This window comes from Malania oleifera, chromosome 3 (genome assembly GCF_029873635.1).
Source record: "Malania oleifera isolate guangnan ecotype guangnan chromosome 3, ASM2987363v1, whole genome shotgun sequence".
Lineage (NCBI taxonomy): Eukaryota > Viridiplantae > Streptophyta > Magnoliopsida > Santalales > Ximeniaceae > Malania > Malania oleifera.
Window position 1 is genome coordinate 95500743 of NC_080419.1, and position 6599 is coordinate 95507341.

Sequence of the window (6599 nt, forward strand, 5' to 3'; positions counted from 1 at the left end):
AGTTATGTTTAAGATAAATGATAATTTTATTTAAGTATGGATAATGTAGAAATCTATACAATAATATGTATTAGATTGTGTGAGATGTGTGACTTATGAATTCCTGAAATAAGGAAATGATTGATTAGCTAGCAAAATTTCGAGGATGAAATTTCTTAAAGCAGGGAAGAATGTAATAACCCGAAAATTTTTTTTAAAAAAAATAAAATTAATTAATTAAAATTATTAATCAATTAATTAGTTAAACATTATTAAATTAATGTATTAAATAAACAAATAAAAATAAATAGTTTGAAAAAAAAAGTTAAGACTAATTATTAATTAATTAATTAATATTGAAATAAATAAATAAATAAATAATAGTAAAAAATAATGAAATAAAAATATATAAATATATATATGGTCATTATACAATATAAGTTAAAGTAGATATATATATATATATAATATTAAAATGATATATATTAAATGTAATAGGATGGATTGGATTTCAATTTGAAATCTAATTCCATCTTCTTTCTTCTCCAGCTTAATCTCTCTACATCTCTCTCAGTCTCCTTCTCTCTCCGTCTCTCTCTCTCTCTCTCTCTCTCTCTCTCTCTCTCTCTCTCTCTCCTCTCTCTCTCTCCTCTCTCTCTCTCTCTCTCTCACTCAATTTCTCGACAGATATTCGACCGATCGGGAAACGGAAGGCACCGTTGGGTTCCAACTCCGCCATCGATATTTCTACTGGAGCGAATTTGTCGTGAGAGTGGCGTAGGCACCATTCCTGGGGTAAGGCAAGTTTTTCCTAATTTCTCAATTTCTCGTAAAATTTTCCATTAAATTGACAATCAGGTGCCACCACGAGGTCCTAGTCATGATCCTCGTCATTTTGGCAGGAGTAAATTTTCAATTAAGGTTTTCTAGGCGTCACTCCAAAGCGAGAGTGAGATTTGGGGAATTAGGTAAATTGGTTTTATTTGAGGGTATTAAAATAATATTTTATTTAGGAATAATTTAATGAAATTAGGATTTTTGATTCAGAGCTCAGATGAGTGCCACAAGTATTTTTCAGGGTCCCTATTTGCGTAGTTCAAGAAACCAGGTAAGGGGAAAAATAAATATTAAACCATAATTTTTAGGAATTTAATGGAAAATGAATTGTGTTATATATACGTGTATATATTTCGGCATGAGTTTAAAATGTCAACCATTTAAATTATATTCTTCTGAGCTTAGGGCTGTTTATTAGATACGTATATGCTAAAATGAACTAATGAAAGTGAGAAATATTTTCAGGATAATTATGTAAGAAATGAAAGGTATTTTCACTATATAAACGTTAAATGTTGGTTGGCTTATTTTACAGGCAATGTATGAATTTTATTGCTAAATTGTGTGACATGAGTAAATGTAAGTTCTGTGCAAATATATGTTAAATGTATGACATGCAGGTTAAGTAAGTAATGCATTAAGAATGAAATATGATATGAACTATGCTGCTTGTGTGTGTTAATGTAACCATGTAAACAACTAAAAGATGCTAGGTAAAACAGTTGAAAGATACCGGGTAAAACAGCTGAAAGATGTTGAGTATGTAATGAAATGAAATGAAAATGGAAATGAATGAAACGAAAATGAAGTTTGAAATGTGAACAATGTAAAATGGGAAAGAATAACTTAAAGTAAAATGAAACGTTAAAGTTTTGAACATGAACATATTTGAATGGTTGAATAATGACAGAAAGAATAATGTATTATGATACTAGAAGTATCTATGCTCATAGAACATGTTACGATTGGGCGGGGCGTACTCTTCGCCTGAGGGTTTGTTGAGAAAGGAAAGTGCGCTAGTAACTTTAGATGTGGCAGTAGCTGCACAACGTACTAAAGCAGAGGGAACCTACTTGTATGGGCGGGCAGATTTTCTTATCCTTGGGGTCTTCTCTGGTAAACCTTTGTTTGAACTGTATGAGTACGAGATCAATCTAGCACTAGAGGACTTACTGAGTAAGGTGAGTGCCCTGATATGCTTCAGTGGGTTAAATCTATTGCATGTGATTGATTAGGTTCGGAGAGTGATTTCAGAAATTATGTTAACGATTTTCAAATATTAAATATCATGTTTGTTATATAAACTCATGTTAGCCATATGCTATTTTAATATACTATTTTTTCCCCTTACTGAGATCTGTCTCACCTGAATATGAATTTATCTTTTACAGGGTTTTCTCGAGATCGAGCTTAGGGAGCTCGAGGTTTTATAGCATTTTTGGGAAATAGAAAGAGAAAAGGGTATATTTTTATGTTGATTTTGATATGTATATTTTATGTTTTATGTTTTATGTATTGAAGTCTTCAGATAGATGAATAGTTGTGAATACTGGTATTTGTGGATAATGTTTTGAAGACATGTACATATGTGAGTACAGGTGGTGAATAGTTAATTTGGATTATGGATAGGAATATTAACTCTGGTATTATATTTGTAGAGATTCTATTTATGTTTTTCGTTGTGTACATGATATTAGTATATGGATTATCAAGTAAATGAATGGATTAGTAGCACTCCGGGCCCACGTATAGGGTCGGGGCGTTACAGATGGTATCAGAGCAAAGTCCAGCTGGAAGTGTGGTTAATTTCTCATTGCCTGGATATGGAAATGTTAGAGTATTAGGTTAGGAATGATTTATACCAGAATATAGGATTGAGTTGCAATAAGGATAGGGATAGGTAAATTAAGATACCGTTAGGAATTCTAAATTGTGTTTCATAAGCTTGAGGACAGAAATCCCTTGATGGTCTTCTGTACTTTTCTAAAGAAGTAGCTAGCTTCAGAAAATCATGGTAAATCCATCGATGGTGATGTTTCCGAGCAGAGAAATTAGAGTTTGAAATTTGAACTCGAAGGTTAGGTTGGTTGATTGGTGTAGAAAAAAAAAATTCTTTGAAGGAGAATAATTTTGGTGATTTGATTAAATAGTTTGTGGTCAATTAGGTGTTTGATATTTAAATTAGAATATATAGAAATGTGTGGTATGAGGTTGGTTAGTTGATTTCAGAGATTATGGTATCGGGGGAAACCAATAAGTACTTCTAGGTAGAGGTGGACTAGGACGAGTGTATTCGTTAATCCTAACCGAACTAGATAATGTCAGGGGCGCAAGTATAAGTTATGTTTAAGATAAATGATAGTTTTATTTAATTATGGATAATGTATAAATCTATACAATGATATGTACTAGATTGTGTGAGATTTGTGAGTTATGAATTCCTAAAATAAGGAAATGATTGATTAGCTAGCAAAATTTCGAGGAAGAAATTTCTTAAAAGAGGGAAGAATGTAATAACCTGAAAAAAAAATTAAAATAAAATAAAATTAATTAATTAAAATTATTAATCAATTAATTAGTTAAACATTATTAAATTAATGTATTAAATAAACAAATAAAAATAAATAGTATGAAAAAAAAAAGTTAAGACTAATTATTAATTAATTAATTGATTAATTAAACATTATTGAATTAATTAAATCAATAAATAAATAAAAAGGAATATTAAAAAATAATGAAATAAAAATATATAAATATATATGTAAGGTTATTATATAATATAAGTTAAAGTAGATATATATATATATATAATATTAAAATAATATATATTAAATGCAATAGGATGGATTGGATTTCAATTTGAAATCAAATTCCATCTTCTTTCTTCTCCAGCTCAATCTCTCTGCGTCTCTCTCAATCTCCTTCTCTCTTCGTCACTCTCTCTCTCTCTCTCTCTCTCTCTCTCTCTCTCTCTCTCTCTCGATTTCTCGACGGATATTCGACCGATCGGGAAACGGAAGGTACCGTTGGGTTTCTACCTCCACCACCGATTTTTCTATTGGAGGGGATTTGTCGTGAGAGCGGCGTACGCACCATTCCTAGGGTAATTCAATTTTTTCCTAATTTCTCAATTTTTCATTAAATTTGCCGTTAAATCGACGATAAAAGTGAAAAATATTTTGAGGATAATTATGTAAGAAATGAAAGGTATTTTCAGTATATAAACGTTAAATGTTGGTTGGCTTATTTTACCAGTAATGTATGAATTTTATTGTTAAATTGTGTGGCATGAGTAAATGTAAGCTCTGTGCAAATATATGTTAAATGTATGAGATGCAGGTTAAGTAAGTAATGCATTGAGAATGAAATATGATATGAACTATGTTACTTGTATGTGTTAATGTAACCATGTAAACAGCTAAAAGATGCTGGGTAAAATAGTTGAAAGATGCTGGGTATGTAATGAAATGAAATGAAAATGGAAATGAATGAAACAAAAATGAAGTGTGAAATGTGAACAATGTAAAATGAGAAAGAGTCACTTAAAGTGAAATGAAATGTTAAAGTTATGAACATGAACATATGTGAATGGTTGAATTATGCAGAAAGAACAATATATTATGATACTAGAAGTATCTATGCTCGTAGAACATGTTACGATTGGGTGGGGCGTACTCTTCTCCTGAGGGCTTGCTGAGAAAGGCGAGTGCGCTAGTAACTTCAGATGTGGCAGTAGCTACACAACATTCTAGGGCAGAGGGAACCTATTTGTATGGGCGGGTAGATTTCCTTATCATTAGGATCTTCGCTGGTTAACCTTTGTTTGAACTGTGTGAGTACAAGATCAATCTAACACTAGAGGGCTTACTGAGTAAGGTGAGTGCCTTGATATGCTTCAGTAGTGACCTTCGGGTTGCCTAAGTATCAGAGCAGAGGGGTGCTAGTTGTATGGGCAGGTAATCACTCCTATCCTTGGGTAATATTGTGGGTTAAATCTTTTGCATGTGATTGATTAGGTTCATAGAATGATTTCATAAATTCTGTTAACGATTTTCAAATGTTAAATATCATGTTGTTATATAAACTCATGTTAGCCACACTGTAACGAGCTCAAAATTTAAATCATTTCATTCATTTTTTTTTTATAACCACACATGAGCTACTCTGATACCCTTTTTATGAAAATATTAGACCTCGAAGGGACACTGGGGTATTCCTATATACAATATTCTTGCATACGCAACGAAAACATAAATTACACATCCATATATATGTCCTACAATACCAAGAATCTGTATTTCTAAACTATAGCTATATAATACATCTCTCTCTAGTAATATCTACCCCAAAAATACCAAACCCTACACCAAGTTACCTTGAAACTAGGGTAATCGAGAAATCTCTATCCGTGAGCCTAATCTGCTCTTTTAACTAGCTCACCTAAAAAATATTAGAATAATAGGGTGAGATGATGCTCAGTAAGTGGAAATATACTATTACTAGTGTGTGACGACTAAGATATATATATATATATATATATATATATATATATATATACTTTAAATAACATATGAGCTGCAATATATGATAGATTTGTAAAGCATATCTTACATTTTTCACAATTTAAAACATAACTGTATCATCAGAGTTTTCTACTTTTCATACTGCTAATATTATACTATATTTATCAAATATTGTAAAATTGTATACATATACATAACTGTACTTTATCCCTAGAACTTTGTATGTCATGATTTGACCCCTCGTGACAGGATTCTGCAGCCCGTAGGCAGGACTTAACCTGGTCGGCCCTCTAGGTAAGTCACTACTCTACACTACCTCAGCTCAGTCAAACTGCATCCACTTCTAGGCTCGGAACTGGTTTCTACCTCGTCAAACTAGCCCCCTCAACCCAGCGAACTGGGAAGCTGCATCCTCTCCAAGCACAGTTTGACGGTACCCACACACTATCTAAGATATGTGGTTGCACTCTATCCGTACTAGCAACGGTACCATGCTCTGTATTCTGTATCTGTATCTGTCTGTAATCTTTTCACAGGGATCTGATATCATATATATATATATATATATATATATATATACTCTTTTTCTATTTTCATTATGTTTCCAAAATAATCATAACACTATAATTTTGTACTGTAAATATTATAATAGATGAATAACTGTAGCATCTTGATGCTACTCTGTATAATCTGTTTGTATACTTTAAGTGTTATGGCATTTAAGAAGACATGGCTTTCTGTAAATACTATACATACTAATCTGAATAAACATTCGTATATATATATATATATATATATATATAACTGTCTGCGAAACTATCTGACTAAAAGTTCTACATGCACATATATCTATTTGTATAATATCTATAAATATCTAGTTATATATGTACGTTCTGTATAACTTCATATACTGGAAATACTGTATAAAGTTCTATATCAAATATTATCTACTCAGGCCACACATACTTTAAAAACACATATTCTGTAAAAACTACATAATAACTGGTATACATGCAAGTTTGTAAAATTTCTATCAATATATTCAAATCTCCTAGCATAGCATATTTCTCTTGCCTAGTTTCTGAAAAGCCCTCACTGAACTTTGGCCCTACACCCGCAGGGTTCTCCACTCAACACCCTAAAAACAACATCCCTCATAACAAAACACCAGTATTTTCCCGCATACAACATTTCCTATAACAGCAGGGAGAGTATATTCTAAATAAAACACCTTATCCTGAATTTGGGATGAATTTCAAA